General features: G+C 36.2%; 1 protein-coding gene and 1 long non-coding RNA gene across 2 annotated transcripts in view; both read left to right on the top strand.

The window, feature by feature from the left end:
- Egfr (epidermal growth factor receptor) overlaps window positions 1-24,943 on the top strand; it is a 217,638-nt gene that overhangs the window by 64,137 nt on the left and 128,558 nt on the right. The gene's annotated exons all lie outside the window — the stretch shown is intronic.
- The window catches only part of LOC108377853 (uncharacterized), a 21,149-nt gene continuing 14,851 nt past the window's right edge, over window positions 18,646-24,943 (top strand). The window contains exon 1 of the long non-coding RNA XR_001849366.1: window positions 18,646-18,803. This is a non-coding gene — a long non-coding RNA (uncharacterized LOC108377853). The remainder of the gene's footprint in view (window positions 18,804-24,943) is intronic.

The raw sequence follows: 24,943 nt of genomic DNA, 5'->3' as shown, positions 1-24,943 counted from the left end.
TGGTTGATCCCACACGCGACTGACGTGAAACTTTTCTTCTAACATTACCTGCAGCTTCTTCTTCTTTCTGCATAATAATAAAAAATTATCTTAACATTAACCTCAATCTTAATCTTAGTCTTAATAATAATCCTAATCTTAAAGCTAGATTAATCTTATTCTTAATCTTAATCTTAATCTTTGTCTTAATCTTAATCTGAATCCCAATGTTAATCTTAATCTCGATTCTTGTCTTAATCTTAATTTTTACCTTAATCTTAATCGTAATCTTAATCTTAATCTTAATCTCAATCATAATCTTAACTTTAATCTTAATCTTATTCTTAATCTCAATCATAATCTTAGTCGAAATCATAATCTTTATCATAGTTTCATTCTTAATATTAATCTTTACCTTAATCTTAATATTAATCTCAATCCTAATCTTATAATGATTATGTTATTCTGAATCTTGATCTTATTTTTATTCTTATTCCTAATCTCAATCTTAATTTTAATTTTGATCATAATCTGTATCTAATGCAATCTTAACCTTAATTTTAATCTTAATTTTGATCTTCATTTTAATCTTAATGTTAATGTTATTCATATTCTCAACCTCAATCTTAATTTTAATTTTAATTTTAATTTCATTCTTTATGTAATCTAATCGTAACCTCGATTTTAATCTTAATCTTAGTCTTAATCATAGTCCGCCTTCTTTTATTAAAGCAACCTTTAGACAACTACTTCAATAAAAATTATAGCAACATCGTTCTGGGAATAGCAAAAAAATATTTCACAGCAAAGAAGTCAGCCGAAGACGAGAAGCTTTGTTTGAAACGTCGTTTGCTGACAAACGGGTTGGAAGGAGGTAAAGTTATGCGCAAGTCACTCTATACAAGCATAATTTTTGCGGCGATCGGAAGTGGTCGTGTGGATAGGTTTGCTTATGCGAGCTATTTTCCAGGGCTTCCAAAAATGCTACAACGTGTTAAATTGTAGGTTTTCTATGTCTTCGTCAAGCAGTATCGTTTTAAGATCAATGTTATAAAGGCCTACCCCGCAGCAACTGACATAGACAGCAGGAGCTTAGGGATTAGTCAAAGTACACTGAGTTCCCAATCATCGGTCATGTAGTATTTCCCAGAAAAAAATATGCATAACAGCTGGTGCATTAGGTCTTAAACAGCTTAGAGAGCATGTCATTAGAGTCAGGGGTTTTAGTGGCTAAATACGATTTTTTCTGTTCTCGCTTCGTCTTGGTCGAGCGGAGGGGCGCGACCTGCATCCATTTGCCATTGGTTTCAGTTCTTCTTCGTTTCCCCAGAGTTGCCATTTATTCATGAGCTTTATGAACTGTTCTCTCCATAGTTTAAGCAGCCGTCCCTACATGAAACTTGCCTATCTTTCTATGAGCGATTTAAACTCATCTAACATATCTATTTTCTCGTCTTCGGCCAATGGCCGCTCGCGTAGGGACGTGGTATATACAATATAGAGCCTGTATGTTGTGCAATTCTGCAGGCCCCCCACGCAGCTCCCTTTAGCTGATATCTTTACGTGAGCGAAAAGTAAATTTATGTATATCCACATGGTGTTGAATTACTTATATAAATTGTTACCTTTACTTAAGACTTAAAATGTTCAACCGCTCCTGTTGCGATTGCAGTATGAACTTAGGGAATTTAATAGTTCTCTACTTGAATTGGAGTAGAAAGATTATTTGCTAGTCTTAGCAAAATTAGGATTACTTACTTATTCGTTTATTATTGTGTAATTAAAATGACTATTTCACATGATTCAATAATACAAGGTTCGATAAACTGACAGTTGTCTCTCTCGCACCGCTCCCTTAGCAGTGGCACCGTGTTGCTTCTTTGAAAATTTACATGGAAACAGTGTAGCTTTGGTGTGAAATAAAAGTATAAGCTTTTGTGCAATATGTTTATTTGTATATGCATATGAAGCATATTTAACTGATGAAAACCTAAGCATTGGATGTTTACATCAATCTCATAGTAGTCTTATTTTAATTTTGAGTCATTTTGCAGTTTTTATACGGCTAAATAGCATATAAATTACGTAATTCACGTAGATATATCAATATTACGTTCAACATTTCGTTTAAAATGCCAGATTTCCTGCAAATACATTAGAATTTACGAAAGGAATTTCACTACTAATTGCCTACTTTGCGTACTTTTCTACTACCATTTTCGAAACAAGGGATTGCATTCTTGCCCTTTCTCTGTCCTTCGTAAATGCAACCTTTTGTAAGGGAGTGTCAAACCGCAGCTGTCAATAATTATCTAACCTTGTATTATTGAATCATGACTATTTCATTTACATCTGGAAAATTTGCAAATCACTTACTTCCAAGCTTCAGAGCCGCCTGCAGCGAACTCATTCGATTTTAAATAATATGAAATTTCCTTCAATTTCGATTAAAAATCTTAAACGTTCCTTCTTTCATTCATTCCAAAGCTTGCATTGGCACGAAAAAGTCGCCAGCCAAACCAATTACGGATGTGACTACTTTGGCAACTGTGGCTGTGGCCACGGCTACCACCTCAACTGCTATGTTGCTGCTGTTGTTGCTTTTGCTGTTGTCGCTCTCGCTGTTACCTGTTTAAATTCCCACGTATATGGTCTGTCAGCTTGTCAGCATGTCGCATATATAGAGTCACTCAGTCTATGCCGTGCGGCTGCTGTTGGTAATGTTGTTGCTCGTTCAGTGGCTGCATCAATTGTTGTCATGTCCTGCTGTCAACTTGCTGCCACTTGTGTATTTATGTGGCATGTTGCTGTGCTGTGTGTGTATATGTTAGCTAAGTATTGCCTTACCGGGCATATTGCACGGATACTCGCTAGGACCGCGCTTGTGGGCCACTTTTCACTTTTTTGGTGCGCGCATGCAGGCCAAGAAATATGAGTGTCCGAGTTTGGTAATGCGCGCATGCGCACTTGGAAATCTGCTGACAGCGGCACACACACCACAAACACAACACAAGGAACAGTAGCGCGCATCAATGGCGATCGATCGATCGATCGATGCATCGCTGGGCGCGTTTGTGTTGGCTTGGTTGACATCTTGTGAAAATGGTGTTGTTGTCAGCAACAGTTGCCGTTGATGAGCAATCAAGCGGTCATATATATATATATATCTGTATGTACCTATTATATCCATATGAATAGAAATGTTGTTTGCTGTTGTTTTTTTCTTCGCAGTTCTACTTAAGTGCCATACTCATTTAATTTCGCATTGTCTTAGTTTCTTACCTTCTTTCTAACGTGTGCGTGGAAAGTTTTCATTACCGCGTGGAGAGTCAGCTATAAACCATCTATCTTTGGCTGCTTTGTATGAGTATGTGGCTGCTGTGACCGAGCGTCCAATGCAACCAAAGTTTTAATAACCATCACCGCTATCAACCACAACAAATGAAGCCATATAAGACTCTTGTGGCCGTTTTGTATTGCCACATTTAGAAAGTGGTTTGAAATGTTGCGTTTTTAATTGAGTGAATACAATACTTACTCACATATGTAAGTACGATTGTAAAGTGTGGAAAAGGCAAAAAAAAAAAAGTTGCGGAGAAATGCGTTGAAGCAAGTGGCAAGCGACAATCAAGATTTGTGCTTGCAGTAGCTGCGTTGATTGGCAACGCTATTTAATAAAGTCAACCAATGCGCCGCGCCTTAAGTGTACAGTCAGAGATGCGGGTGGCGAACGCTGGTGCAACAGCGCTGACGTCAATTGAAATGCGAGATCACGCGAGTGGCAAGTCGACGATGATAACGGTCAAAGATAGATGCGTGCGCACATATTCCGCATACGCCTACATAGCTACAGTTACATACATGCTGGCAGATGCTCCATAAATATCTATACATATTTGCAAGTGAGTATGAAGAGTGAATAATGGCGATGCAGCTTCTTAAAATCGCCCAACTTTACACTCGAAGATGTGTGAGACGGACTTTGAACCGAGATTCTTTAGAAGATGAATGGATTCTTTATTGATAGATATTACAGAAGAGAACGGACAGCATGCGAACAGTTTATAATAAAAGCTTGACACATAGCCATGGTGCATTGGGATGGAAAACTTGTAAGATCCTTCGGTTTTTATTTAGTCGTACACTTAACAGAAATCAGCGCAAGAATTCATCTGTTTCTTCGAAACTCTAACGGTTCTCTTTTCTGTATAAATTTATAAATTTTTAAATTACATACTTATCTGCGTATGTATGTATATTTACTTATGTACATATACCTTTTCCGTAATCGCCCATGAATACCAAAAAAAAGAAAAAACTGGAACAAATCTATTGCAATTTGAACTTATGAAAAAATTAGTAGGGTAACTTAAAAAAAAAAAACCAATGACATAAATATATAGTTTTTTTAAAAGAAAAAAACCTCCAGGAAAAAACCTCAAAAAATAATCCTTGGTCCTTCCGGGTGGCAGTACGAACCTAGAACCACTAGGCTATAGCGACCTGCAAAGGAGAAAGTTGGCTTGATTTTTTTTTTTTTTAAATCATCGAGTAATTTTTTCTACTTATTTATTTTTATTTTTTTGCCTTGATAATAGAATTAAGCGGTACGTGATCTTTAGGGTTTAGTAGAAAATTTTAAATATTTTTATGATACCGTTCACGATTTTGTCTGGGCTGTCGAGTGTTTTCATCTTTGCTTTGCGTGGGTTTTCATAACATTCAGGTTTTTTTCCAACGTGTTTGGATTTCTCTGGAACTTTTTGGTATTTTGTGGGTTTTTTTTTGAACTTTTTTTTTGCATTTCTTCAAGACTTTTCAAGATTCTTCGAGTTCATCTTCAGCAAATACGAATTTTTTTTACAAATTTGTTGTTATTGATAATATATACGAAATTGTTCGAGGCTTTTCACAATTTTTTCGCGACTTTTCGAAAGCTTTTGTGTTTTACTTTTCGGATTTTTCCGGAATATTTGGAGTATTCTTTAGACCATTTTAAATTTTTTTTAATTCTCTGTATTTTTTCGGCACCTTTTGGGATCGATTTTTTGGAACTTTTCTTGCGAAACTTATCAAGAACTTTTTGTGACCGTTCATAATTCTTTTGTGAGCCTTTTTGTGGGCATTTCTGGTTTTTTCGATACTCTTGGAAAAAGTTCGTAACCTTTCTCAATTTTTTCTAGGGTTTTCAGTAGCTTGCACTTTTTTGAATTTCTCTGGAGATTTTTAAAAATCTCACGTGATTTCGGAACATTTTTTTTGGAACCTTTCGGCAACTCTTTAAAGGTGGGTTTGGCAGTGTTTCTGCGATTTTCGGTATATTTTCTGTATTGGTTTGGAAATTTTCGGGCGGTTTGGTAACTTGTTGGATTTTTTCTGGAAGCTTTTTTGATACCGTTCAAGACTTTTCTAGATTTCTTTATATTTAAAGATTAGAGAAGCTTTTAGGAATTTTTTCGTCATTAATAATAAAATGAAATGACAAGTGATTTTTCGTGGTCTTTAGTAAATTAAAAAAAAAAATTGTTTATGATTTTCTCAGGAGTTTTCAGGATTTTTTATGTTTTAATTTAGGGACTTGTGGAATATTTTTAGAAAAAAACTACTATGCGATTTTGTAGCCCTTTAAATTTTGCGTGCGGATTATCTTTCATTTAAAGTATGTTCGACAATATTTGTATATTTAGAAAAATGTACAACAACGCCAGCAAAAAAATTTTTCAAAATCAATTTGATTGCACTAAAATTTAATGAGCCACAAAACTATTTACTTAGTTTTTTTAAAATCTGAATAAAAAGTTTGAAATTTGGTTGGACAAAAGGAATTTTTATAAATCTTGTACGATGGTTGAAACTTTGGCTTGCATTGTTTATGTGAGATAGTGAGCTATATTTTTATAAAAAACAGCTATTTAACAGTAAATAAACAAATGAAAAGTAGCCAAAACATGTTAAAATGTTGCGTCCCTATTTATTTGCCGGCTACCGAATGCACTACAGATAGTTTATAATCTATCGTTACTAAGAACAGTTTCTAAACTTGTTTCTAAATAAATTGCAATGAACGCAAATTACTTGGATTTTTTTTTTAACAAACAAATGAATATTTCAGCATAAAACAGATATATATATAATAGTGCTAAATACTCGTATACTATTAATTATACTCGAGCAAACTTTTTCCTCAGAATTCGTCTACTTCCGAGAATTAATTTTAAGCGAAATTTAAAAAAACCCCTGCACAATTGCAAATATACGTGTACATATTTAAGTATATGCAGGTACGTACATACATACATATGCACATACATAAATACATATTACATAGCAGACTGGTAAAAACAGCATTGAACTGCTTTGGTTATTTATTATTTTCTCAAATAACTGACAAATCGTAAATTACATTGAACGTGGTGGGTATCGCTCATTGACGACGCATTTATGTACAAGACCGATTATCAAAAACAGTGCAGACAAAAAACAAAAATAAATACACTTAGGTCTTTTTTTATGCGGTATATGCGTTCATAATAAAGTACTTTACTTTCATACAAAAACAGGGGATGCGTTCCAGCATTTTTTAAAAACTGCATAAATTCAGGTACTCCATCGCTCCAGGCTACAACCATCGATAGTTTTCCAGCTCTACCCCGAATCTAGCAAAAACTGATGTAGAACAAAAACGTACAGCCTGAAATTTCCGTGCAATCCTTAATTGCACTACCTTGGATCCTAGAGCTTTCCAAGTCGTCTGACTATTGACGAAGATAAATTCTTTTTCTACTGGAACCCTGCTATTTAGTAAAAGGCCATTTGCCTTCACTATATCATAAAAGCTTGTAAGACGCTGCTTTTGTACAGCCAAAAGGACTGACTCAACAGCTGGCACTCCGATGCTCTCGATGGATTTTGTATGCCACCAATCACTTTGTGCTCTTACGGGCGGAGAAAACGTTATTGTGACGTAGATCTTCGTACATAGGAATGCGACCACTTGAGCATTAATTTTTCCTTGCAATATGATAGTATGGTTTGTACATATTATCGCCTTTGCTGAGAAGAGAATATTGTTCATTACAATATCGGGTCTAAATAACAAGGATCCTGTTAAAGAATATACTTTGCATTCTAGTTAACCAACGGCTTATTTTTCCCAGAAATTCTATCAGATTTAAAAAAACTCGTAGTAAATACATACATACATACTACATATATGAGGACAGTTTGGCATAGATAGAAAACCAAAACAAAGTTAACATAAGCCATAAAAGTCTGAAATATTTTTTAAAAGCGTACAAATATATTTACTAAAAATAAGTTTTATCAATTTCAACACACAAAAAAAACAACTTATTTTTCAAGCAAATTAAGAAATTAAACTGGCACACACGCTTGACGCTCGTGTTTACTATACATACGTCAAAAAAACCAATAAACTTGCTCTCGTATTGCTTGCGTGTGCGATGATCCGTATACATTATCGCTTATACAATTTTGATGAGCTTGTTTTTATGCGCAGAGTGTAGCAAAAGGTTATCAGCAGACAATAATGTCAGGAATGCTACGCATGCACAGATTAATTTTCCTTCAATAATATTTAGTAGTTAAGCTCATAGCTAAGTACATTTGTATATAAAAGCTATGAAAAAAACAAAATGGATTTTGTACAGGCGCTGACGAAAAATATTCTAAAAAATGTTGTAACGCGAATGCTATAAAGTTACTTAACCTGATGGCGCTGCAATAAAATGTCAGTGGACGCGGTTGTGCAGTTAACTAACAATATTTATGGAAGAAAAATGCCCTATGACTGGCTTATTATGTTCATAATCACGAGGGAAGTTTGATAAGTCTGTGGCTTTTTGAATATTTCGCAGAGTCATTTTAAATGCAACACTGTTGCTACCAATTGAATTCTCTTAATACTTGTTATTGGTCTGCCTAAATCTTGTAGTCCTTCAATCGAAACTTGCTTTTTCGACGGAATCTGAACCACGGGAAGCGGGTGTTAGCTCAGTGGGTTCAAGCGCGACAAGCGAAAATGTGACTGGTGTCGTGTAAGGTCCCTTCACAAGCCTATCATACATTGTGCTTCAGTGTTGTGTGGGTGTTTCGAAAAAAGTGAAGCTTTGTTGGTCGAATTTCGATGACGTCATTAACGAGACGTGATTTGGTAAAGTTGCTGACTCTCTTTTGGTAAATGTCTATTATGGCCTGCGGGCACAATGTCGAGTCCAGAGGCGGTGATATGTACATAGGTCTGAATCTCGTCCATGAGAACGTTGAGCGCCTAGGAGATATCTCTACATCCAGCAAGTACCTGTTCGGTTTTCCCACGATTAAGACGAGCAGAAACTGATCACTGAAGATAATATCATTGCGTTTGTGTAACCACAAACATTTTCGCGTCAGTTACTGTCGGAATTGGCGATCTGTCGCCGTTGATGGCTAGTTGCGGCTGTATCTCCTTATTACCGATGGTTAAGAGTGTAATCGCGGTTTTTTAGGGGGGTTGGGAGATGAACGGCTTCATGCAGTGGATAAATGAGAAAGATCAGAAGAATAACCGTTTACTTTCCAACACAACACTCAAACGCCTTTGGCGGAGCTCAGTCAAACTCTTACTGGGTGGTTAGTAAATTTCGAGTTTTAGAATCTAAACAGTAGTTGGGTGAGGACATCACCTTGTGGGACCTCCTTTTTACAGTCGAAAACTCAGATCTTTCACTGTCCGTTGTTTAAGTCTTCGTGGTAGAGAATGCCCCAATATCCTCTAGTAGCGTGTAGTGACAAACCGCTTCGAAAGCCTTTGACGTGTTCAATACTAATAGAATAGTTATCTCTCAGGGGCAATTTTGATTAACGCTGTGAATTCCTCAAGTTTCCATTCATTACGTTAAGTGGCCACGGATGGCATTTTGATGCCTAGCGTTGCACGTGAAGTCAGGAAAAAATAAGAACTCAATTGTCTTCACTGCTAGACGTTGCAGAGTTTTTGAGCTGGTTTTGCAGTTTTTAGTAGTGGAAGCATCACGGAATGTGATTTCCACTCTGTCATCGCACTTCTTCTGATTATATAGGAGCTTCCCACGGTTAACCAAAGCTAAATAACACCAGAGATGAAGTTGCTGGTCTTTAAAGTATGTTTTTAATGTTAATGTTTCTGACAGGGTAGGTGTAATGTATTTTGGAATGAATTTCCGTCATCTATAAGTGGTCTTACCACTTCTACCACGGTTACTGAATTTTCAAGTTGAGATCTCTGATACAGGGATCGCCGGCATCGACCCGGCATATATAGTCAAACTCACTGACTAATAAAGCAGTTTCGGGCATGAAACTAGCCCGGACTTCCGCGAGGAAGGAGAGGAATCTGTATTTTAGTTTGTGTTTGACATCTAATGAAAGCAGACCATTTCGTTAGTTTCGACGAAAATAAGAAAAAAGAAAATCCGGAATAGTCAACATGACTTGCTACGAACTGCTATCCATCCAGCATATTCTTCCAATTAAGACCAATTAAGACCTCGCCGACTATTTCCTTCTTCCGAAAGTGAAGAAATTACCGTCCCCTAAGTGATTTCGAATGAAGAGCTCGCTGAAACAAATGTCTATTTAGGACCTCGACGAAATCTCTAATGTGGAAGCGATTAAACTCTTTTACGCATAAAAATTGCATTCAAAAAGTCACGGACTAATCAAACTACCCTCGTATGTAGGTGATAAGTTCTAATCGACTCGAACTTAAGTTCGTAGCTACATATATACAATGTAGGCTCGTATGCATGCACATATATAAGTATTTATACAAGTATGTACATTCCACATAGATAGATACTTTTAGTCTATTTCTGAAATCTATTACATTTATAAGCTGTAAATTTCAATATTTGTTTTGTCTTTGACCAATTTGACAGCTGGCGGCTGTTGGGCGTTGACCACTGCCACCCATCAATCACAATTTTTTTCAAATGCAGTCCCAATGCTAATTGTTTGTTTAGTCATTTAGTTTTAGTGTAAACATTTCAAAGGAATTTCGAAAATGCTTTCATAAGCTCGACCGCGCTTACAATGTAGCAGCAAGTACAGTTTATGCAACAAAACTTAATCCAAACACATGAAAAATGCAACAAAAATGCAGTGCGTACACACATACATACAAAACAAACAAAAAAATAAATAAAAAAAACAGCTAATGAAGACGCAAAGAATTCTTTGTCGATTAAATAAAAACCAACGCGTCCCTTTGGAGCCGCACTAAGCGCGCGCCTAAACGTCACTCGACCGACTGCATTAACGATTTTGAAAACAACAGATCAACAAAGAAAGGGAGTGTAAGCTCATGTCCAAGTTGAAAATCAATCAAATACCAGAGCCTCGCTATCAGTGAAACCAGTGGCAAGAAAAAAATAAAAAATAAATCATTGCGCCCAGCCTTTCAATTGCGCGATCAATGATCGCAGTGATCTGCAAAATGCTGCAAGCGATGGCAGCCACCTAGCTAGCAACGAAGAAGAGGTGCTGGCTGAGACATCAAACCGATTGTGCATTTCAAATGACACTAATGGCCAAGCAATTCATTAGCATTGTGGCGCTCACTTGAGGCGGCAATGAAAGAACGCTTTTGTGCGTTGTCCAGAGCATCCTACATAGTCACAAGTGGTTGCGCGCTAATTGAAAAAATCTTTCCAACTAAGTTTGCTGGGTGAGTTCAATAAACTTCGGGGCGTTGCAATGACGCACATTAGCCGCAAAGACAAAGTCCTATACTTATATACATATGTATCTACATTCATACGTAGATACTATGTTTTTTTTTTCTGCGATCGGCTAAAGGGCGCTACGCACGCGTCTTGTGTTTATGTAAGTGTGTTTGCGGCATGATGAGTTAACAATTTCGATGCGCATAATTTCTTGCCGCTTAATTAAGATTTTTTCTGCATGAAATTCCTCAATGGATACGGTCCGTACCATTGCACAATAAAATGCTCTGTAAGTAATTTCTGGTCGGGTGCCACAGAAGTGAACATCCTAACAGACCCTTGCTAAAGGAGAAGCCTCCGCCCAGGCACGTCAGGCGTCACCTATTCATTTACAGGGACGCGGTCCACACTCACATCGACCAACCACTGAACACGACGACGTACCGACGAGCGATCGGCGACATTCATAGGGAGTCGGTCACCACCTACCACGACTTCCGGCCGTGATCGAAGCCCAATCACCACCTGTGTCATATATAGAGCTTCAACCGTCGATACCCGTCTTACCCTAGCCCAGTTACGGTCTTGATAGCGTAGCCGCCTCAACAGCTACCTATCCAGACTCGACCCCAGTGGGGTAATGAGTGTCCGGCATGCGGAAACTCACCGCACGACACCAACCACCTTTTCACATGACCTCAATCCCATTCCCTAACACCCCTATCCCTTTTGTCCGACCCTATTGGAACTGCCCGTTTCCTGTGCCAACCTTTAGTTGAGCTTGATGACAATAATTGAAGGATGCACCGAAATAGGCGGGACTTAGTAGTGCCGCTACGACAACAACAACCTAATTGATGTAGAGCTTGTTGGAGTTGCAATCACGCGCGAATTATTAAAGTATCGCGCTCTGTGTGAATTTCTAGCAATGTAATATCAGTTGGGCAGTTGCAACAATGTTGCCATTTTTCTTCAGTACGGCAGTAATGTCGCTTTTATTACGTGCCTCGATCAGGCCCGTATTTTGCTTTAGTATAGCCTGCGTCACTTTGATTATCCCTGTAATTTCTGAGCCCGAAAATATGAGGTGGATTAAGTTTTACGTGAATATTTCCAAAGTATTCTTTGATATGTTTAATATATACACTAGGGTGGTCCTTAAATGTAGGAAGCAAACTTTTACATCAGATATCCTAAGCCTCAACCACTAAGTCGATGCTACTATAGTCGAAGATATCACATACAAATTTTGGTCCCGATTTGAGACGGTTAAAGCGTGCCGCACAGGAGGCAAAGTTCAGATACCTCTATGGAGACTCAAAAAATTAAAATTAATTTGTTTTCACCTAATCTCAAAAATCGATACTTTTTTAGTCGAAGATATCACTTCAAACTTCTGATTACCCTATGAAAACGTCTTAACCGACTTTAATCGGGACCAAAATTTATATTCGATATCCTCGACTTTAGGAGTATCGATTTTGGATGATAACTGAAAAAAAAAATTGATTTTAATTTTTTGGGTCTCTATAGAGGAACTTTGCCCACTGTGCGACACGCTTTAACCGTATCCGATCGGAACCAAAATTTAGTCATTTGATTTTTTAAGAACCTCCCTAATATACATACATATGTAACTATTGGCCAAACTGAAGTTGGTACCACTAAAATCAGATTTTCGAAGACTTTAGCGACCGGTTCCAGAGTGACAAATCGGGCTGGTAAGGTGAATGATTCATTGACCATTCTCTTTGAGCAGAAGTGTGGGAGCTCCTGTTATCGTGATGGAGGATGATTTTCATTCTGCGATTGGTTTTTCTAAATCCTCTAAAGACTTCTAGCGTATACATATGTAATTCAATATTGAAAGTTGGTTAAACAATTTATGAAGAAATATTTTGAAACTCAATATGTAATTTCAATAATCATATTTTACAGTCACAATATTTACGTATGTATGTATGTACATAAGTTCCTTCGTCCTCTTCAAAGCAGGAAATACTTGCACGAAGATATGTACGTAAGCAGAGGCGCGTGAGAAATTTTTTAGAAGTAGACTCATTTCCGTGGAAGATGTTTGTCACACAATGAAAAAAGAACATAGATATTAATTAGGAGTGGCATAAACAAAAAAACAAAGCAAATACATACTAATGAAACTTATGTATGTATGTACATGAAATACTTACATACACATAAAATAAATTTACTTGCATACAACAGTAGAAGATAGAGATTAAAGTGCACTGCAGGATAACCAAGGCGGATCATTCATGTAACACACGCTTAAGTACTCGTACCTACAAACGTTCGAAAATTATGTACATTTGTTGTTGCTTTTGTAAGTAGTACTATGCGCCACTCAGTGAACACTTGAAAATGTACATACATTAGGGTGCATCAACCCCATACAAAACAAAAAAGAATTCGTACTGTTTTTCCATGGGAAATATACAATTTTTTATATATTAAGACTTTCGAAAAAATATTGCGGAAAAATAGTGAGATTTATGTGAGCCGGACTTATATGAAAATACCTCCGAAAATTTAGTTTTTTACGAAAAAAAAAATTATTTTTTAAAAACAATTTTTAACTGACTTTCAAAAAAGGAGGAGGTTATCAGTTCGTCGGAATATTATTATTTTTTTATTTATAAATTTGTTTTTATGTATGTTATCGAATAACTTTGGACCACGTCAACCGATTTCGAAAATTCTTTTTGCATCGGAAAGGTAGTGTCTCAGAGGTGTTTCCATACTACTCTGGTTTAGATCCGGTTATTGGATCATGAAATATATAAATATATATATATTTTTTTCATATGAAGATATTTTTAAATCGATCTAGCTCACGTAAATCTCAATATTTTTCCGCATGATTTTGGCGGAAATATTAAAATATAATAAATTTTGAAATTCCGGTGGAAAAACAGCAACTTTTTTTGGTGAGGCACCCTAATGTACATATGTAGATATGTACTTAAGTGGCCCAGATGTGTGCATATGCGCTTACACATAAGTTTGCATATGGCTTAGTTACGATTCTGTGTACATTCAAAAGAAAATTGCGGCACAGTAGGCAGACGAGTCAACGCCAGCAAATCTTATCAATTCTTTTGGTGCATATTTGCTTTTTTTTTTAGCTGAGCGTGCGTAGAAGGAACATATTCACATACCCACGAGTTTTGAGTGGAGTGCAACATATCTACATACATACATACATATGTTGTATGTACACGAAACGAAAAAAAAAAATGTTGCTGGTGTTGCAAGCAGCCGTCGTCAATCGTCTTTGGGAAATTCTCACGCTCCGCTCGATGTTGGGCCACGCAATTTCGGTGCAACGAAACCGCCTTGCTTGCCGCACGGCATGGCAGCAGCTTCTTCCTTAGCTCCGTTGTAAGTAGCGGGGTTTTTGTTTTCATAATTTGTTTTTTTATTTTTTTTTTTGCTTTCTTTCAGTTGAAATTTTTTTCTGCTACTTTGCATGCTGCATCCTCCTATAGCCTGCATTTTGTGTTATGCACCATATTGTTGCATGCTGTTGTTGAAATGATTGGTATTGCAACCAAATTGCTTTCAATATTTTTATGATAAATATTTTTGAGATTTTTTTTTATATATTTTATATCCCCACTCCAGCACACCAGAGTAGCATTGCTGTTGAGTGGGGTGCGTCACTTCTGCGATTTCGATGGGCTTGAAATTTTTTAATTAATAAATACCAGCAATAACCGCATAAAAAACTTAAGATCAACAAATTGTTTGGAAATGTTGCAGCTTTCCGTATGGCCGTAAGCATACATAGCTACTCACTCTATTTTGTATTTGTATTTATGTGCACATGCAATGTGTAATTGATCACTATCAGATAAATAAACGAACATTGTGCTCGCACCACCCCTTCTCGACGCTTTGTATACAAAGAAGTATTCGTATCATTCCACTTTGAGTGCTTGGCAAATTATTGAATTATGTTATTGTTATTGCCGCTTTTCTTCTTGCGCACTCTTTCTCATTCCGCCCCACACTCTGTTACTGTACTGTTTCTATTAAGCCACCACCGCCCAGCTTAAACTGGCTTTGCCCAACCCAAAAACCCCAGTCAAGAGCAGATCAGCGCGATCGATTTAACGAAAAGGGGACAGCGCGAAGGCAATTGAAAATCCTCTCATACGCTTCAACCGCCACATAAGACTACAAAAAACAACAACAGCAACGATTAAACTGTGAAACGTCAAAAGCAACAAAATGACTTTAATATACAATTTGTGTATTTTTAACACAATTAAAAGCTATTTGTGCGCCCAAAAGCCAGCACCACTTCGTTTACAATAGAAAACGGCTAAAGTGTTAGCTTCACGCGTCCATCAAATAAAAATTATATAAAATTTTTATTTTTTTTATTTTGCTTGACGTTAGCTGTACATACAACGCGTGCAACATACGGCCGGCCAATTAGCTAACCGCTCAACGCTATCGAGTATACTTTTCGCAGTAAACATTGTTATTTTCTTTTATTTTGTTGTTGCTCAGCGCCTGAGAGTGTAAACAAAAATGTTGCCACCATTGGTGTGTGCGATCGCATGCAGCCACACTTAAGCTGCTTAAGTGCGCTTTAGAGGGCGGCATATGCATATGAGGGTTAAAGTTGCATATAACGAAGTGCTTCATTTCAGCTATGGGAATTTTATAGTTGAACAAATGGCACAATATGTATGTGCCATATTTCCTTACAAAGACAAATAAATCCATTGATTGTTTAAAATCAATAAATTAAAATTGATAGCCGTCAAACAATTAGAGTTTTTAAAAGGAAAAAAAATATTAATAATTGCCCTTAAAGTCTACGATCGCTATGCCCTATACCAGGGTTGGGCAAACTTGCGACGTTAGCTTGTTAGTTAAACATTTGGGTGCAGCAGGAGATCTTATCTATTCCGATTATGAAGTTATTAATCCTGAAAACACGAAATACTGTCAGCTTCTTGGTATCATAGCATACGATTTTCTTACAGTCGAGCGATATTATTTGACAAATTAAAATGCTTTAGCCTTTGTCTGGCCCACCCTGATGTATCATCTTCGTCCTCAAAGTACGCGGCATTCTGTCGCTGTAAATATATGACGATTTAAGTGCCTAGCCAATAACCTTATTTCAGTTCCATTTAAGAGCCCGGCCTATTTGAAATGCACTACCATTCCACAACACATACTTCGGTCTGAGTTTACCCAATCAGTAATTATAAGTCCCCAACCAACTGAGTTCAAAATATGCTTCCCGTCCTACGAGAATCTGCTCTCGCTGAGTCTTTTCTTACCAATTTTTCGCCGACCTCGTTACTCCAGTGTCTGCTGCCCAGTACAATGTCATCGTAGTCCTCACTGCTTCGAGCGGAAGAAGATCACAACACTCGTTTACGAACTGTCAGATGATTATCCTATCAGTGATGGCCGCTTGGCTTTCTAAAAATATGCCTAATACCGCGCCCTTCCAAAACCCTTTTGACTGCTACAAACTCTGTCTGAAAAATTAGGGGTCATAAATCGCTTGCAATAGAAAGTTCAACCACCAGTAATCAACCATCAGAGGGACGATCTTGCTATATATACAGTCTATTGACTTTCAGTTCCGACCCCATGTCCGACCACAGCGTCTTCTAAAGATCAAAATTATTCGTTCGGCTTTTATTCGCGCTAAGAGTAGCCTTATTTTTCAGCTCAAACAAAATAGTGTTAGTGCAGCACCCGTAGCGCGAACTTGACAGATCATCTAGCTTCCAGGCCCGACTTGACTCCGAATGACTTCTTATTTTTCCGAACTTCTTCTACGTCCGAACAGGGAGGCCTTCAAAAGTTTAGTTTCAAAGGTATTACCTTTCGGAAGGGCAAAGTTATAAATTTAGAATTTTAGGTAAAATTATACGCGAAATTTGCGTTTCAAACAAATAATGCGTATAACATTCCTGCGTTAAAATCGATTCGAAATATTGTTCTAAATATTGTTATATTATTAATCATCTACATACATACATACATATGCACAACACTTCAAAAAACTAATGGCAATTCCAGATGCTTTTCTGATTGAAATAAGAAAAAAGTAGTTTACTGTCTCCTTTCCAACAATTACGCTTATCAAAATTCTAATTAGCAAAATTTTGTTAAAATTCTAAAGCTGAGAGGATTATCATTTTAATTGCTTGCCAGGTGAACTCTACGCTAGGAAATATACTTTTTTATTAGCACAATTTAAATAAAAAAAAAAAATATTTGCTGAACATTTTATTTAATTATTTTTAAAATTAATAAATTATCGTTTATTCACACCATTGATGACCTTATTGCAAAATGTCTGTGCGATAATTTGCGAATAATAAAGTTATTTGTACAAACATACTTACATATTTATTTACATACAAACACACGAGCATTTTGAGAACCGTTGAGCATGGATTTTTGCGACAGAAAGAAATGTGAATTCTTACGTGATAAGAACGGTTTTATGTTTTTTTTCACAATGTATTAATACTTTGACTTGAAGGAATTAAAAACTGGCATTTTTATGGGAAATATTCAGCCATATCGTGAGTTTCGCTCGAATGTTTTTTTTTGTCCGCCCGTAGTGAATACGCGGAAGCGAAAGGTGAAAAAAAGTTCGATTCGGGCGAAAAAATAAACTAATCGTTAGGCTGATTATGTGCGACATTACTTTTTCATTACTGAATTTTAAGTTATTAGCAGGGCTGGAAAATCTGGAAGTTCTGTTGATGTTTGCGTATATGTATATTTAAAAAAAAAAAATGAAGCATTTTGAACAGAAACTCTGGCTATACAAGAATTGCTAGTATACAAGAGCTAAACTTGTCTAAAAACTCAAAAGAAGAAAATTTAATTTTGGTTAAACTTGTTTATAACATTTCAACACTTTCTTGTGCAATGCTTTTCGTTTTAAAGTAATCCAAACATTCATTATCACGAACAGAAGAATTCATTTTTTCAAAATTGTATTTTCTCCGCAAATTTCAATAAAAAATTATTTAAATGGGAATTTAAAAAAAAATAGCTACTTAAACTTCTTAAGAATTTAATTATTTCCAATTTTTGTAGCGAATTTTGAGAAGGGCTATTTTTTGTGTTTTAATCATTCCTCATCCTCTCCTCATAGGTGGTTTAAATTAAAAAAGTCTTGCGCCTAATGTACAGTGGCGTAGCCAGGTGGTGTTTTTGGGGGGATATAGTAAAGTAGTTTTTGTTTTAATTAAAAATTATGGATGCCTCCAGCTATTGGGTGTCTCGACTTTAAGTTATCGCTGAAAAGTGTTTGTCATACCCCTCCTTACCGATATCGTGGGTACGCTACTGCTAATCTACAAGTAAGTACATAGCTTAATTTAAAATAACTTAGGTTTCATAATTACATAACTCGACTGTTAGCAGCATGAAAGCATTAAAATACATTAGCACAACAAAAACAACAAATTATTTGCTGAGCTATTGACTAATTGATTTTCAGGGCTTTCAATTGACACAATTTCTAAATTTATGCTGCCTCAATTCTCTTGTGGCAACACAAACAAGTAAGCTCGTATGCACATATATACATACATACATACATAGCAATATTCGCTGAAAAAATAACATATAACAGCCATATTACCGAGCAACAACAATTAATCTAAGCCAAAGTCTATCGAATGGGCAGCAGCAGCAGCAGCAACATAAGCCACTAAATTGAGTTGTTGCAATATTTTTGGTTGGCTTGTTTTAATAAAGTTCTTTTGTTGTTGCTGTATTTCGTTAGCAATTTTGCGCCGCTACATTGTTTTTTACGCTTCTATCTCGTTACGTTTTAGTGTACTCTTTCTTAAAGCTGAAATTAGTCAAGAACGTAAACCTACCGGTACGTAAAGCCAAGTCAGCTGACACGTTCTGTCTTACTAAAGCGCCATGTAAATGAAAACACAACAGCGTAGAATTTTTCTGTAGTTGTAGCCCGTAGCGCAGAAATCTGCGGAATTTAGATTTTTCCGTTTCAGCTGATTTCTTCATTCTATAGATGGCTGCCACTTCGTCAGTTTTGCAGATGGTAAAAATGTTATAATTCCCTATTCAAAATACGTTTGAAATATTTGAAATTTACTACTGAATAAGGTTTTTTGTTGAAAACTAAGTAGTTTATATTTAGCTACGATCTATAATAGCACGAAAACTTGTTGTTGAAAAGGTAACTTTATGAAAAGGCATTGATGAGTGGCAACACTGTAGTAAGCAACACTGAGGGCTCCAGTAATCGACAAAATTCTGCGTATACAGACTGCGTTTAAGTATACGTGCTGCGTTCTTGACTAATTTCAGCTTAACTCTTAATGCCGAACTGCAGTAGCAACAGCTGTTGCCTGTTTTCTACGCTCCGTTTTTCCGTTTGTCTCGTTAATGTTTTAATTTTGTGCGCTCCGTGTGACTTTATCTCTTTTACAGCTACTGTTTGCGGCTACGCTGTTGATTTTCCACTACTTTTGCAAATTTTTTGCTTCTTTTTGGCACTATGTTGTATGTACAAAGATGCTGTTGCAACATTCGGTTTTGCGTAGCTTGGCAGCCCCAAAAGCAAAGCGAAAATTATGCGGCATAATTGCCCATTTCGCACTTGTTGTTACTGTTGTTATTGTTGTTGCTGATGTTAGTTAGCATTGTGTGGATGCTGTCACAATTCTTTTGGTTGTTCTTATTGTTGTTTTGTTTGAGCGTAGCTTTCGGCGCCAACGCCATTGCCGTGTGAACTTGGCTGTGCCCCGATTCTTTTATGTATTCAGCGTGTGAATTTGCGAAATGTTGCATACAAAACATAACTGTGGCGGTTTATTAAAACAACTTAACTCGAGATAGAACATTTTGCCTTTGAAGCAATATTTCATTGGGTTCCCAAACAATATTTTAACGATTAAACAGACAGAGGTGTGGTTTAAGATGTTCTTTTAATAGAAGCTTAATAAAAATATAAACTTTTTTGAAGGGAAACCTATGATTTTTTTTAATTCAAGGTGAAACCTTCTAAAGTCACTTAAGTTGTTTTAATAAAATGACAGACATCTGTATGTATTTACAATTAATTTGCGCCCCTGCTGCCGTTGCCTTTTGCCAAAGTGTGTGCTGTTATATGACTGGAGCATCGCTCCAGCAAAAGTGCCTACCAGCTGTTAGGTTTTGAACTTTTTCCTGCTACTTCATTAATTTTGTGGGTGTGTTGCATATGCACGAGATGCAACATTTGTGTGTTACCCCTAGAGACCCTGCAGGAAAGGCTACTAGGTAGTTGTTTGCTCGTCAGCTCAATTAATTTGTCTTCTTTTTTCGAGCAACTGCTATTTTGAACTTAGCGATGACCAACGAAATGCCAGCAGGCAAAAGTATTAGTTGACGAGCAGAAGCACTCATCGTCATAGGAAAGCTTCGGAAGACTGCTAAGTATTTGAACGCATTCCGAGACAAACATCTATTAGTCTGTTCCAATAGCAGTCCGGCTTACAGGATTTAGTCAGAACTTACAGGAAGTCGTTCCTATTGACATAAAACCTGTAAGTGGGAACACTTCTGAGAGATTAACTGAGCAACTGTTCCTAGTCAGAAGTTACAGGATTTAGTCCGGAGATTTTTTCCCTGTAAGTTCATGAAAAGTGTCAAACGATCAGCTGATTCACATGTGCGAACAAAAACAGAAAGCGATGAAAGCAAAGAACCTTTATTTGTAAAAAAAAATGGAAGGAAACAAAGAAATGTTTGAATATGTATACATTTTAATAATTATTTAGTGATATTTCAGCCAAATCAGTGTTGTACCAATGACATGTAAACAAACCGACTGACGTTTTTACAGGAAATAGTGCTTTTTGCGTTCCCGTGGACTTCTGCATCCTTTCTCCTTTTACTCTCACTTGAGAGAGTAAAATTGTAGTTTGACAGTTCCTCAGGTTTTAGTCCGAAGTTCAAAGGAACAGACTATATATTGAAAGTCCAATATTGCAGTTGGCACCGGAAAACCTCTACGATTATCGCTATACATATCCTTAGTCGTTACTTTGCCAGCCTCGGTCAGCAATCAGAGCTCTGGGTTTTCTCATGGCACTATCGACAACTCTCTAGATCGCCTCGAATTTTTTCGAATTCAAACTGGTTTCGGTTCCACGGCACATTGGTATTGCAGGAAACTACTACATGGCTTTTGAATTGGCTAGGCAGGACATTCTTGAGGCTATCTCTCCTAAAGAAATCCCTTGAATACTTATCGATCTTCGAAATGAATCGAATAGTTTAAGTGCAAACAAATGAGCTTGTTAAGCTTCCCAGAAAAGGAAAGGAGGATACAGGAACTCCTGTATGGCAACCTTTGGAGTGCTCCTGGACAGGAGGATAATCCCGACATGCAAATTTATATAAACCTTCTGGTCGGTAGGCGCCTCTCAGCGCTATCGACTATCTGTTCTGACAGGAGTTCTGATCGGATACTGTCAATTAGAAACCCATGTAGTACAACTTCATATATTTTGGACACCTATTTTTATGTCTTCTTGGAGGATGAGGAGGTGGTTTTATCTCAACATATCCTTAGCTGCCGTAATTTGTCATGACTAAGGTTAAATATTTCGATCCGTATTTTATCAACACTCACGAGAAACCTATCAGCTGTCTGCGAAACTTTATTTTGAACACCCAGCGCTTTTTTTAACAAGTTAACTTAATACCCCATTCAAATTAATTATTGAAACGAAATTTGAAGTGCAGTTTCGCCGCTTTAGGTAAAAAAGTATGAGCTGTTAAATAGAGTTGCCACCTGTATTTAAATTTAATAAATTAAATATGTACAGTGGCGGCAAAACGAATTGGGAAGCAATAATTAACAAGTTTCTGTTGTTTTTTATTGTTTATTATTATTTTTTTTATTGAAAGTATAGCTCACTATCCAACAAAAACTTTCAAACTTTTTAATCAGAACTTTTTGAAAAAATTTTGGTATGAGTTTTGTAGTCCACTGAGTTTTATTAAAATAAAGTGCAAGTTTGAAGTACATAGCTGGGACTTACCGTTGATTTTTGGCACTTTTTTGCTGACGGGTCACGCATTTTTTTCTATGCAAAGTACTATTAATTTTTGAAATTTTTTTTGGGGAATAAGCACAACAACAATTGGCAAAAAAGTCAACGATACACCTTAGCTACTGCAACCTTGCACTTTATTATACTAAAATTTAACCGACTACAAAAAAGTTTGAACTGTTGATGAAAATTTTGTAAAAGTCATCGACTTTTTATAAATCTGGTACAAAGTTTGAAATTTTGACTTATGTATATCGTTTTTTTTAGAAAGTGAGCTTCATTTTTAATAAAAAAAATAATAAACAATTGAAAAATAGCCAAAACTTGTGCTTTCCTCTTTGTTTGCCCGATACGGTACATTAAGAAAAATATTCAGCCTCATTCAGTGTTGCCAGAATTTTTGTATAGCGCATCCCCATATCGAGCGGCAGTTATCCCCAAAAAATCCCAATTTTTCTTCTAAATCCCCATTTAAATCCCCTTAAGTAAGAAAAAAACAATGTATTCTCATTGCTGTTACTTCGTTTTAATTACAGTTTTGAATACTTTTATATTACAAATTTTCACAGTAGTATATGTGTACATATATATGAGATCATTTGGTTATTTACGTATAGCGGCTTCTTATTTTTTATGGTTTTTGGAGACTATTTAACAACACACCTTCGGCCCAAGGTTCCTATTCCCACTGCTGTCTGTAAGTTCGTCAATTTTTTTTAGTGCGCTTGCCACTTTGTAAAATTCTTTTTACACTGAGGAAATCAGAAATATATGCAGTCCATTCGGTAAATGCCAATCACAGCGATCCTTTTACAATTTGGTGTAATGAAGTGAGAGAAAATTGTGTGTTCAGCGAAAGCCATTAAAACAGGCATTTTCCACGAATAATACTTTGACAAAGAAAATCTTTGTTTGAGAAATTGTTAAGGGCAGGCAGTAAAATATATGTATTTTAATTTCAATATGAATATTTTAAACCAAACAAAAATCCCCATCGAATCCCCACATCCCCAACCGAAAAAATCTATCTCCAAATGGTTTCAGAAATCCCCAAAATGGGCCGAAATCCCCACATCTGGCAACTCTGGCCTCATTGCCTAATTCGTAAATTAGATAAACAACTGAACGGCTGGACAACATTGGCATTACCTATCCAGTGTTTTTTTAAGCAATGCCATGCGATTTTCGATACGACTCAGCTCTCGAAAACGACTCGCATTCGACATGAAACTCGCAGTGAGGCTGATTGCAACGCATTTAGAGAATGAAAGGCATTTAAGTACACTTTTAGCTAGAATTAGCAATTTTGAAAAGGGTTGCCACCTATCAAAAAATTTTAATTAAACCTCTATAAATGTATATTCTCGCAAAGAGAGGCGATTAGAGAAGAGATTTACAAATATGCTAAAATGTATATATTTATATGTACTAAAATTTAATTATTAAAAAAAAAATTGCTAATTGAGTTCATTTTTTTTTTCATTACAGGTAAGTCTTGTTACGACTCACACCAACGTGCATCCATACAAAATCCTGCAAAAAGTGGGGGTAGGTAATAGTAACCAAAATGATCCAAACATATGGAGAAAATATGGTTACATTAATATTGCGATGTCATTGGACCTGACCGCCATTGGTCCAACGATATAACATGGGATCACTTAGACAACTACTCCTTCTGTACCAAGGACTGAACTTCACAATATTTTGTGTAAATCGAATACTTCATAATTTTTAAAGGTGCTTTTTAAATTTAAATAGTAAAATCTATTATTTAAAATGAATTTTCTTAAAATCGCTTTAATTGTATTAACATTTGTCAACCGAATGCTATTGCCGATGGGCCACGAAGAGGTGGTGTTCGACACATACATACATATATCAGTTTTTTACATTTGAAGTGGTCCAGTTCAGCATAACAAGTTACTAGTATGCAGCCTGGTCCTTTTGCCCATACTCTAAAACTACGTCCCAGTAGACCACCTGGTCCGCGAATTTTTGCAGGGAAACTACTTACATATGTACATATGTATGTATGTATGCAACTATGCAATGTGGCGGGCACATAGTCGAGAATATTGGCCGACCTACATATGTACATGTTTACTTATACTATATATCTACGTAAGAAAGTACCACAGCAGGAAGCATACATACATACATACATGCATACATATCTACTTGAATTTATAAATAAACGAACCTTTGCCCCTACCTACTGACTCTCCGGCATTAAAGCGAATTCCTCAGAATTTCACTGCTGACTGAGATTTATTTGCTGATTCTCGTTTTGTTAACATACTCATTTTGTCTGCTTTGGCATCATTTTACAAAAATGGTTATTTGCAATTTTTCATTACAGTTTGCATAGTATCTTGTATTTATTGTTGTTGTGCTATACTCATTGTTGTCATTCTGTAATGGCGGGCAATGAACCACATTTTCACTGTAATCGACATTGTTGCTTTCCAGGTAGATTTTTTATAGGTTTACACTATCTGCAGAAGTATATCTACATACATATATTTATAATTATTTTAACCATACATATGTATGTATGTACTCGTATGTGTATTTAATATTTTGGCATTTGCTGCTGCTGGCGTGTGTGCCTCCCCTTTTCATTGCATACATACATATATACCTACATTACGCTAGTATAAAAGTGTATAGCCCTAAAATCTTTAAAAATTATTAGTTTTTGATCGCATAAAAACTGTTCCTTACATAAATGTTCAAACGATGCAATTATGATGTATGTAGGTATGTGATTTAACTTTACAATTTTAACAATTACATTTTCAAAAATTATAATCGCATCTCTTCTATACAAAAATTAGTTAGTTTTGAAAAATATTTAGTAAAATTTTAGAGCTAAATTTGCATCATTATCTATTGTTAAAAGATTTCTGAAGCGAAGTATTTTTATTCGATCAAAAAATATTTATCATTAACTATTTTACAGCATTCTTAAAAAAATTATTTTCTCCCACATAAAATACGAGTACATCCAAAACTTTGAAGTCCCGTCGCCACTGTGAAATTTAACCGATTTCAAACCAAAACAAGTAAGAAAGTCTAAGTTCGGGCGGAGCCGAACATTAAATACCCGGCGCAAGTATTAAATATATGTTTTCCACCTTTCCGAAAGCTACCGCTACATGATAA

The sequence above is a fragment of the Rhagoletis zephyria genome, unplaced genomic scaffold, assembly GCF_001687245.7.
Source record: "Rhagoletis zephyria isolate East Lansing unplaced genomic scaffold, Rhagoletis_zephyria_1.1 Rzeph_scaffold_00112, whole genome shotgun sequence".
Taxonomy (NCBI): Eukaryota; Metazoa; Arthropoda; class Insecta; order Diptera; family Tephritidae; genus Rhagoletis; species Rhagoletis zephyria.
The sequence above is the reverse complement of the archived record's forward strand: the minus strand, read 5'-3'. Positions and strand labels throughout refer to the sequence as shown.